General features: G+C 41.2%; 1 protein-coding gene across 3 annotated transcripts in view; it reads left to right on the plus strand.

The window, feature by feature from the left end:
- Window positions 1-12,223, plus strand: part of fibcd1b (fibrinogen C domain containing 1b) — a 310,956-nt gene that overhangs the window by 170,330 nt on the left and 128,403 nt on the right. The gene's annotated exons all lie outside the window — the stretch shown is intronic.

Raw genomic sequence — 12,223 nt, forward strand, 5'->3', positions numbered from 1 at the left:
AGTAATTTAAGTGCAAACTTTCAACGTAAACATCTTACAAGCAACAAATATTAATTATAAGCAGCAGCTCTAGAAAAAAATAAAACCTGCTAGTGTTATCATAAATAAAAAATAAATTATGCTTTACCACTGGTATAATTGGGGGAATAAAAACATGGCATTTTAGATAGACAGGTCTATAATCATTACTTTAACCTTATACACAGCAAAGTCATTCACTTATGCCTGTGCTTCCACATTATTTATTCCTCATCCCTGTCCATATCTTTTTTGAAAGGCAGATTTTTCTTGAGGAAGATCAACTGATCCACATGTTCATGTTTAAGAGACTGCGTTTCGTGGAAACAATATGCCGCCCTTTCCACCATTGTAGTGGGTTATTTTTCAGTGTTGAAAACTCACAATCTCTGTACCGCTTCACACTAGCTCTGTCCCATGCGAACAGATCTGGCTGTCTTCATCACTTCAAAGTACGACTTGTTTTCCTGGGTGCGTTGAAAATCAATCGCTGCGCGTCGCTGGCGTGGTGCTGAAACTGTCCATTGTTTTAGCATGTTGCTTCGTTGCCACTACTAGTTTCGTTTTGGGCCTTGAAGAAAACGCTACGGAGCGTGCGTTGCAGTGGTTTTGTTAGCTCTCGCGTTGTTATGACACGCCCGTGACGATCGGGTAATGACGCCAACTACTAGCGGTTCTGCCCAGATGCATGGAAAGTTGAGGCAACCACGACTGTGAGTGGTGCTTGTCCATATTATATCATGCGTGCAGTCACAATCTAAGTGCGCTTTGTGGTGAATGACACAAGCGCAGCATGTGAAGTAAAAGCTAAATTATTAGCAAATTAAGCAATGCATTAACTAGGCATTAGAAGCCGATTCTTGTGCTCGCGATGGCCGAATTCTATCTCTGCTATCGGTTCATTGAACATTTAATGGCTAATTACTGTCAAATGGTAACTTTACTATCGATACAGCTGTATCTCTCACCTGTAAAACCGGATATCCAGTCGTATCGGTTTATCGTTCTCAAACTTAATTTTGACGTGCATGCCCCTCAGTGACATGGACTTACATACTGTACATACTGGCCATCACTGGCAAGGACGTACATGGCTGTCAATGGCATACACGTGCATGGCTGCCAATGGCATCGATTTGGTTGGTCGCCAGTTGAATGTCAATGGGCAGTAATAGTAAGCTTTTGGTAACAACCACTTAAGTTTTTGTCCAATTAGTAAATGGTAAAAACTTATATTGCACATTTATCCACATTGTTACAATGCCCAAAGCGCTTTACATTAGCACACATTTACCCTTTCACGCACACATTTACACACCAATGGTGCTGCTGCCATGCAAGGCGCTGCCAACGCATTGGGGGCAAATTAGGGTTCAGTGCTTTGCCCAAGGACACTTCAAAAGTGGATAGTCTTAGCCGGGAATCGAAATGCCGAACCTTCGCTCCCAGGACAATTCGAGCTACCAACTGCACCACGGCCGATCCACGATGCCATTGAAAATAATGGGGAAAGAGTTTTTTTTTTTTTTTTTTTTTTTATGTGATATTTTATGTGATATTTTTTACAGTATTTTAAAAACTCCCAATTTCGATTATATTTGTAATTCAAGTTATCTTATTTATTTATTTATTTACGCATTTATTTTTGTGACTTGCGAGGATACTTGCAATACACCACACAAAATCCAATGAATTCAATACACGTCATTTTTTTTGTGCTAATTAATTTTTTTTAACGAGGCAGTTTTCCACATTTATTGCAGCATGAATTTTTGTGTTAGTTTTTGTTTTGGGATTTTTAATGAATATTTCTGGGGTAGAAATATTTCTTTCAAATACATCTCTTTCTAAATTTTATTGGTTTTATTTTATACCTTTTTGACTTCTCTAAAGCCTACATTTTAATAATATTTGTAATACGAATTACCATATCCATTTATTTTTGCTTTGACTAGCGAGCATTGCAATAAAAGTGCCATGCAAAATCGTATTAATTAAATTCACATGTCAATGCGCCTCAGTGTACAGTGGGGCAAATAAGTATTTAGTCAACCACTAATTGTGCAAGTTCTCCCACTTGAAAATATAAGAGAGACCTGTAATTGTCAACATGGGTAAACCTCAACCATGAGAGACAGAATGTGGGAAAAAAAACAAGCAGAAAATCTCAATGTTTGATTTTTAAAGAATTTATTTGCAAATCATGGTGGAAAATAAGTATTTGGTCAATACCAAAAGTTCATCTCAATACTTTGTTATGTACCCTTTGTTAGCAATAACAGAGGCCAAACGTTTTCTGTAACTCTTCACAAACTTTTCACACACTGTTGCTGGTATTTTGGCCCATTCCTCCATGCAGATCTCGTCTAGAGCAGTGATGTTTTGGGGTTGTCGATGGGCAACACTGACTTTCAACTCCCTCCACATATTTTCTATGGGGTTGAGATCTGGAGACTAGCTAGGCCACTCCAGGACCTTGAAATGCTTCTTACGAAGCCACTCCTTTGTTGCCCTGGCTGTGTGTTTGGGATCATTGTCATGCTGAAAGACCCAGCCACGTCTCATCTTCAATGCCCTTGCTGATGGAAGGAGATTTTCACTCAAAATCTCTCGATACATGGCCCCATTCATTCTTTCCTTTACACAGATCAGTCGTCCCTGTCCCTTTGCAGAAAAACAGCCCCAAAGCATGATGTTTCCACCCCCATGCTTCACAGTGGGTATGGTGTTCTGATGCAATTCAGTATTCTTTCTCCTCCAAACAGGAGAACCTGTGTTTCTACCAAAAAGTTTCATTTTTGTTTCATCTGACCATAACACATTCTCCCAGTCCTCTTCTGGATCATCCAAATGCTCTCTAGCGAACCGCAGAGGGGCCTGGACGTGTACTTTCTTCAGCAGGGGGACACGTCTGGCAGTGCATGATTTGAGTCCCTGGCAGCGCATTGTGTTACTTATAGTAGCCTTTGTTACTGTGGTCCCAGCTCTCTGTAGGTCATTCACTAGGTCCCCCAGTGTGGTTCTTGGATTTTTGCTCACAGTTCTTATCATTTTGATTCCACGGGGTCAGGACGGAGTTGAAAGTCTGTGTTGCCCAACGACAGCCCCAAAACATCACTGCTCTGGAGGAGATCTGCATGGAGGAATGGGCCAAAATACCAGCAACAGTGTGTGAAAAGCTTGTGAAGAGTTACAGAAAATGTTTGGCCTCCGTTATTGCCAACAAAGGGTACATAACAAAGTATTGAGATGAACTTTTGGTATTGACCAAATACTTTTTTTCCACCATGATTTGCAAATAAATTCTTTAAAAATCAAACAATATGATTTTCTTGTGTTTTTTTTCCCCACATTCTGTCTCTCATGGTTGAGGTTTACACATGTTGACAATTACAGGCCTCTTTAATATATAATTAAGTAGGAGAACTTGCACATTTAGTGGTTGACTAAATACTTATTTGCCCCACTGTATTAGTTATTTCGTGACACGTGAACTACGTAGATCTCTAGGTTTTGGTTTGGCTGCGCGCAACGGCACGTTTAAAACATTTGCAACTTTGCGGTTGCATTAAACACCGCCGCCCATGTTGTTGTCATTGCCGCCGCTTGGAGGTGAACAAACATTGACACGGCGGCGCTTTCTCAAGTTATATTTGGAAACGTGTTTTTAATGTATTTTACCGTCACAGACATAAACACACACAGTCCCTGTGACACATACAGAGAAAAGCGCACTCCTCGGGGACATTTATTTCTGTTCTAAAGTAAAGATGTCCTAGGGCGGGGGAGTACTTTCTAATGGAGTGTTGACTCTTAGCGACATCTTAAGTGTTGTTGTTTTTTTTTTTCTTCTGGATTTTGGGAATCTGTCCAAAACGCTAATCAAAAACTGTGTATATATATATATTTATTTTTTTCCTCGCCATGAACTTTATAGAAATAATTGGTTCCTTTCATGTCTGCCAACTAGTGCGTGAAAATGGACCGTGTGCTTAAAGGGAATAAAGGCAAGCGCCGCATTTACATTTTAATAAACCTAATATCCGCTTTTGTCGTCGTGCCATTTGAAGGATATTTGAAGACCTCGGAGGAAGAGAGTGTTTTTTTTTTTTTTTTTTGGGGGGGGGGGCTGATAATTTCTCGCATCAAATTTGTTTTAAACGGAATCTGAGTTATTGATCTATGTTGGATGGCTCCATGGAAGCAAATATTTGTCAGAGTTGAACTCCAGAGTGAGTTTGGTACAGCGCAATGGCAGATGCATGGTCTTTCATTGAGGGGAAGCTCAAAGTGTGTCTGGCGGTGAGTGCTTTGTAATGGTGGAAGGGCTCAGCAGAACCCGCTGCTCGGTAGGGAAAGAAACTGGAGTGCCAGAAGTCAAGTTTCTAAAACAGCGTACCATATTTTTCGGACTATAAGTCGCGGTTTTTTTTTCATATTTTGGCTGGGGGTGCGACTTATACTCAGGAGCGACTTATGTGTGAAATTATTAACACATTATGTTATCATTTCACATGTTATTGTGGTGTTTTGGAGTGACACTGATGGTTTGGTAAACTTTTTAGCATGTTCTTTATGCTATAGTTATCTGAATAACTCAATAGCTATGGCCACGTTCGCGTTCAGCCTTTTGCAATGTGTGTTCAATTGTATTATTGACTTTTTGTATATTGAAACACATGCTTTTAGTTTGTGGCGCTTTCACGCCCACGTGGGGGCGCACTCGCACTTGTTTACGTGAAAAAGAGCACTCACACGCCAGAAGAAGATGGACAGCTACGTAGGTGTGAGTGAGTGGGTGAGTTAGCGAGAGAGAGACACGGCTGCAAACCTAAGTTCATTGTTTATGCTTTCAAAATATCTCTACAGAGGCAAAGCCTGTGTGTATCATCTTTTCTGTTGTTATTGTGTGTTTTCCACTCGCGATCGGACACTTAGAGCCAGTTGTGTGGTTGTTTGAATGATTTGCTAATGCTAGCGAACGCATGCTAACCGTTTAATGTCATTGCTCTAAGAGCACCTAATTATCATTTCTTTACGTTGATGCGAACCTGTTTGGTATCAAGCACCAAATTGATTCAGCACATTATACGGACGTCCAGCATCGTCATTTGGGAGTTCGCTGTATACCCGGGACCGAGCAGAAGCGTCCTGGTAAGGACAGTATATTCTCATTTCGTTGTTCATGCACTGTACACTGTACTATTCAGCATGTTGTTCTCTATTATATTTTTATATTAAATTGCCTTTCAAGATGATATATCTGTTCTATGTGTTGGATTTTATCAAGTAAATTTCCCCCAAAAATGCGACTTATACTCCGGTGCGACTTATATATGTTTTTTTTCTCTTTGTTGGGCATTTTATGGCTGGTGCGACTTATACTCAGGTGCGACTTGCAGTCCGAAAAATACGGTAATTAGGTTTAAAGGTTTATCTACCCCCCCCCTCCCCCAACATTACAATATACCCATACCCGACTCATGGGCTTTCGACTTTACGACACCGGAATCTTGTCCGCCATTTTGTCTCGAGTCGTTTTTTTTTTTTTGTTTTTATTCTTAAAATATTGTTGACTTTACATTTGTGATGTATGCTTTTATTGTAGCACAGGAAGCATAGAGCAGGTCGTACTTTCACACGCGAGTAAGAACATATATACACACAAAGAAGAACGTATTTGCGCACATGAAGAAGAACACACACGCACACACGAGGGAGTGTGCATTTGTTCCCACAAAGAGCTCGCGCAGCCGAGTTAGAGAGAGAAAAGATAACAGCTGCAAGCCTGCGCGCACATTTGTTGCTTGTGAAGCATCTGCAGAGGCAACGCCTGTTTTTCTGTCAGATAATGCTCAATTTCTCCCAGAAAATGATTGCAATTACAAATGCTACTGTACTATCTTCATTTATTTTGTTTGCAATGAAAAAACACAATAGAAAATGAAAAAAAATGTTTTAATCATTATCATTTTACACAAAACTCAAAAAATGGGCCGGACAAAAATATTGGCACCCTTTGAAAAATCATTTTTTGCCTATCTAATTTGTGTAATTAAAAGCACCTGTTACTTACCTGTGGCACATAACAGGTGGTGGCATTAACTATTCAAACTTGCTGCCAGTTAAAATGGATTAAAGTTGACTCAACCTCTGTCCTGTGTCCTTGTGTTTACCACATTGATCATGGAGAAAAGAAGGAAGACCAAAGAACTGTCTGAGGACTTGAGAAGCAAAATTGTGAGGAAGCATTGGCAATCTCAAGGCTACAAGTCCATCTCTAAACTCATCAATATGTGTAAAGCCCATGGCACTGTGGCTAACCTCCCTAGATATGGGCAGAAAAGAAAAATTGACGAGAGATTTCAAGGAAAGATTGTGCAGATGGTGGATTAAGAACCTCGACTAACATCCAAACAAGTTTATGCTTTCCTGCAGTCCGAGTGTGCAACAGTGTCAACCCGTACTATCCATCAGCATCTGAATGAAAAGGGACTCTTTGTTAGGATACACAGGAAGACCCCCCTTCTGACCTAGAGACATAAAAAGCCAGGCTGGAGTTTGCCATAACTTACCTGAGAAAGCCAAAAACGTTTTGGAAGAATGTTCTCTGATCAGATGAGACAAAAACAGAGCTTTTTGGGAAAAGGCATCAACATACAGTTTACAGGGAAAAAAAACGAGGCCTTCAAAGAAAAGAACACAGTCCCCACAGTCAAACATTGCAGAGGTTCCCTGATGTTTTGGGGTTGCTTTGCTGCCTCTGGCACTGGAGTACTTGACTGTGTGCATGGCATTCTGAAGTCTGAAGACTACCAACAAATTTTGCAACATAATGTAGGGCCCAGTGTGGGAATGCTGGGTCTCCCTCAGAGGTCATGGGTCTTCCAGCAGGACAATAAACCAAAACACACTTCAAAAGCACTAAAAAATGGTTTGAGAGAAAGCACTGGAGACTTCTAAAGTTGCCAGCAATTAGTCCAGACCTGAATCCCATAGAACACCTGTGGAGAGATCTGAAAATGGCAGTTTGGAGAAGGCACCCTTCAAATCTTAGAGACCTGGAGTACTTGGCCAAAGATGAATGGTCTAAAATTCCAGCAGAGAATTGTAAGAAACTCATTGATGGATACCGGAAGAGGTTGTTTGCAGTTATTTTATCTAAAGGTTGTGCTACCAAGTATTAGGCTGAGGGTGCCAATACTTTTGTCTGGCCTATTTTTGGAGTTTTGTGTAAAATTATAATTTAGTTTTTTTTCTCCATTCTCTGTTTATTTTTCCATTGCAAGCAAAACAAATGAAAGATATTAGTACCAAAGCATTTGTAATTGCACTCATTTTCTGGTAGAAATTGAGCATTATCTGACAGAATTGCAGGGGTACTAATGCTTTTGATCAGCAGTGTAACACCTGTTGTACCGTTTATTGTGCGTTTTCAATTGTGGTCAAATACTTGGGGCGAGTTCATATGATTGTTTTTAATGATGTGCGGACACTAACTGATTCATGCTAATTGTTTGTGTGGATTGTTATTGCTGCATCAACAGCTAGTTATAAACGCAAATTTGAATTGCTGTTACTGAAGATTAAACTGATTCAATTTCATTTTTATTTTGGTTTCATTCTGCCAGTGTTGATGTCATGAGCAGCTGATTAAAGGCAGCAAACCACACGGACGTCTGACAACGTCATTTTGGAGCTTAGCTCGTTGCCTAGCTAGGATTTAGGTACAGTGTCTTGGCGAGGACAGTACAATGAGGTATAATACATGTTTTGTGGATAGTTATTTTGAGAATTGGGGGGTATTTAGGCGTACTTAAAGGGTTAATTCTGACTTGGCCCCCCACATGGTGTCAAGCAGAAATACAATTAACTAACTATAGCACTATAACATTAATAGTTAGCGTAGGCGCTAAATGTTTTTCTTGTTGTTTGTTCTTCTCTTCTGTCTCTCTCTCCTTTTGTGTTTTCCTTTCTGTCCCCTATAACCTAGGGTGACCAAACGTCCTCTTTTGCCCGGACAAGTCCTACTTTCACGCAGTATCCTCGTTGTCCGGGCGGGTTTTATAAATTCATAAAAATGTCCGGTTTTTATGATTTTTTTTTTACGGGACCAATTTGAAGAGAATTCCTCCGGCCGCTAGGGGGCAGCACTTGCCTGCGTTGACGTTGCTCCTTCTGGTAGGGGCGGGAGAAGGAGTAGATCTTCTTCTTCTTTTTTGTTGGCAGTTCACCCTTTGTTTCATGGGGAATTACCACCATCTACTGACGGTTTGGCGAGAGCTCAGACTACAGTAAGGAGTTCAATAAGAAGTTCTAAAAGACGTGGCTCCATACACCTTTCTGTAAGTTTCTCCTTTTAATGTCGATCACGTGTCTTCTGTTGTACATAGGGTTATATGTGTACACAGAGATGCAGTATATTGTATGAGTCTTGTAATTGTTCAGCGTTAGTTAGTGGTTGAATGCTAGTATAGCTAAATAGCTGTGTTGCTTATGAGTTTTTTTTTTTACGATAAATACGTATATAATGGCAACTGTTGACTTCTGTCGGAGATTTGTACTGGTGTAATCTGTAAAATCCCATTTGTTGTCGCATTTTTGCGCTGCTGATGTTAGTGAACTTTTATAGCAAAGTCTGATTTGGCCTCGGCTCCCGTATTCGTTAATGGGGTAGCAAACAGTGAGCTCAGCTGCGCTAGGCATTATGGGCAATGTAGTTTTGAATTCGAACTGCTGCGTTTGGAAACATGCTGGTTGAATTGCTTGTCAGTTTATTTCAGTTATTGTTTGCGTACAATTTAGAACATTGTATGAGAATAAAAATTGAGTGGGAATAACATTTTGTCAACGACAATTGTCGTGATCGTAATTTTAAAAAATGTTGAGTTGGCACATAGCCAACCGTGTGTGTGTATTAACTGGACTACATTTCCATGAGTCTGCATTATATTATTTTTTAAATAATTATTCTTTTTTTTTTTTTTTTTTTTTATTGTGTGATTTTTTTTTTTGGAAAGAATAAAGCCTGTTGAGTAAAAAAAAAAGTGGGAGATACGCATCTTTGAGTTATCTTCGAGTAAAATTCAAGTATCTCGTGGCCGGGCCGAGTGTCCTCTTTTTTGGAAATCAAAATATGGTCACCCTACTATAACCCCTCCCTGCTTGCTGCATTCTCCTAATTAACAAAACACAATGAATAATCACAATGGAATTATATCATACTCTCATGTGACACATTAAAACGGTTCAAAGGAAACTCGGATTCCCATTCTCTGTGTCAAGCAGCTGAAAGGACAGGTAAAAAAAATAAATAAAAAAGGGCGATATGGATTGGACGTCCGTCTACGTCAAATGTATTGAAACATGATAGTCACTGTCAGGCCTATCATGACCAGTTGTTTTGTATAAGTAGAATCTGATCTCCAAACCAAATTCTGCCATTGCCATCCCTAAAAGACTCACAACATTGTATTTTTCCCCACCCGCGGCGAAGGCGACACAGGAAGCTGCCCACACCTCAAATTTGCCAGACGGGCAAGGTCGCGGCCTCCCAATCATCAAATAAAGCGATCCTGTCAGAGTGACAGCTTGCTGAGCGCAGCGCGACAGGACGTAGCAGTGTAGCCGTCAGTCAGATCGCGCGTCTTTGCTTCCTGAAAGAAAAAAAAATCAAACCACTCTGCGGCACCTTTTTCCCCGCGTAACGTTCTTTTAATAGGATTTGGATTTCTGATCGCGGCTGCTGATCCCGCCCGGTGTGTTGAGCTGATTGCCATCGCACTTAGTCCTCATTAGCAGATCAACAGCGTCACCAAAGCGGGCGGGAAGCCAAGGACGGGTTGAGTCGGTGGCTTTGCGGTCTGTCTGTCTGTTTCTCTCGGCTCAACTTAAATAAGGAATGAGCCATATGCCGCAGTCGCATTAGCATACCGCCGTGACATGTAGGCGACTCAGGGGATGAACAGGTTCGCTGGAGGAGAAGCTGAAGACGGAAAAGAAGAATGCGGCGGCTCGACGGGAGGGAACTGACTTGGGATGAAAGGGAAAATGTCATGAAGACCAAAGAGTTAAAGCTATGGCGACATCAGAAAGCGCAATGACAGGAAAACAGTGACTATATTAGTAACAGTGACTATATAACTGGAAATAAAACAGGGATTTTGAAGCCTAGATGGTCCATCGGGTCATGCGTAGATCAAAAGATCAGGGGTTCGAATCCAGCTACCACTTGAGAAAGACAGTTATCCCTACTTGCCTGTGTGAAAGTAGTGCCAGAATGAGTCTGCTGATGGGGTACAGAAGGGTCTGTGGTGCACAACTGCTGCCTCACTTCTGTCAGACTGCCCTGGGGCAAATGTGGCTACTATGGTACTGTGGTACCTCGAGATACGTTTTACGAAACGCTTTTTTCGCTTGATATTACGAAAAAATGATTTATCATACGAGATATAGTGCAGATATTAGTAGATCATTCCGAATTGCAGCAATGCAATCGTGTAACCACTGTGTTTTATATCTTATTATTCTAATAAGCAGACGAGGTGTGAAACCCATGCTCAAAGGTTTAATGAACAGTTTCATTTTCACACTATCAGTCACACAGTGAAGAGAACACTTTTTTTGTAATCCTGTTCCATGCTGGATAATAGAGTTCTAGCTTTGTTTGACTATAAATGAAACGAAATATAGACACCAGAATGTGCTATACAATGCACATCTATATGAAACAAAAGAATATAACTTACAAAGGAGATGAAATAACAAGCAATTGCTGCCAAACTTAGCTCATCTTTTAGCACTCCGTGTTTGCTGTGAGCTTGAGTAGTCATGTGATAACGTCTGGAGAGTAAGCTCGCACAACCTCTTTTGGACGATAGAGGGAAGTCTGGGCTTCCCTACTAAAGCTGCTGCGTCCGCAACCCAACCCTGGACTAAGCGATGGATGGATGGATGGATGGATTTTCAACGATTTCAAATGAACATTGACAGAAAAGCACATATTGTAGCGTCCACTACAAGGACAACGCCAACTTGGTGATAATACATTCTCAGCAGGAAAGCAGTACCGGTATATTATTTTCAATAAATTATACCCAGCTGGACGCCACGAACTGTAAGTAAAGTTTTGTCCATGAGCTTAAGAGGACGCTCGTCGTTAGCATTAGTTTAATTTGAACGCGAATGCTATGCTAATTGAAGGAATCTGACCTTTTAGCAAGATTGCCAAAATCATGCCAGCCGAACCAACGGACCCGCGCTGGCGCAGCTCCAAGGATCCGGGCCGGCGAAACATCAACAACCCGGCCAAAAGGCCAAACTCGCCAAAAGCGCGTTCACCTTAGTATTAACCCCTTGTACTGACTCGCTTTTGAAAGCTGGAAAAAGGCTTCGAAACACGTTGACAATTTATTCAGGTTGACAGCGATCAAACGGCAAGGCAAAACAGCAATAGACCCAGGTGAGGAGGCACACTGGTTCCCGGGTCGCCATATCACAAGTCAAAAAAAGATTCCAGAGAAAAAATGACAATGATTTATTAAACATTCAGTCTTTTTGAAGGCTCTCCCGGGGCGGGCTGTGGGTAATAAGAAGGGTGTGTCTGGGTCTTCGTCTGTTGCAGATTTGGGCGGTCAAGTTCGTGTGTCACCGTTGCTGGGTCATGGTTAATGAGGCAACTGAGGTGAGAGGTTCAGCGCGCCTTAACGTCTGAGAGGCGTTGAGCTATCAAACTTAAGAGTTCTTTTTGTTATCAGGTGTTGTGGTAGTACAGGACGTCCCGCCATTTGTTCTGGACTGTCCTGAAGAGCTGATTGTGGGATTTGCTGTAGAAGACATGGGCTTTTAGATGTCTTGCCTATCACCGGGTAGTCAGCGTCAATCTTGCTCAGTCAGCTGCATGACGCACGCGTTGGGCTTCCGTGGGCAGAAGGAGTCATGTATCTCTTATGCCCTATGTCAAATATATTCTGCTAGCTTTCCTTAAACTATGATATAAATGCTATTTATTTTATATTGAGTACGTTAGAGTAATACAAACAGTAAATACGAGAAAAGATACTATTCCTTTATAACACTACGAGTTACATATAGTGTGTGATGATCATGACAGCACAGACCTTTAAAGGCTAGGGCTACAGTGCAATTCTCTCCGGCCAAGAAAACAATCTTACCGTGTGTGCAAGGCTGCATGGAGCCTGAACTG

Source organism: Corythoichthys intestinalis, chromosome 17 (assembly GCF_030265065.1).
Source record: "Corythoichthys intestinalis isolate RoL2023-P3 chromosome 17, ASM3026506v1, whole genome shotgun sequence".
Classification (NCBI taxonomy): Eukaryota; Metazoa; Chordata; class Actinopteri; order Syngnathiformes; family Syngnathidae; genus Corythoichthys; species Corythoichthys intestinalis.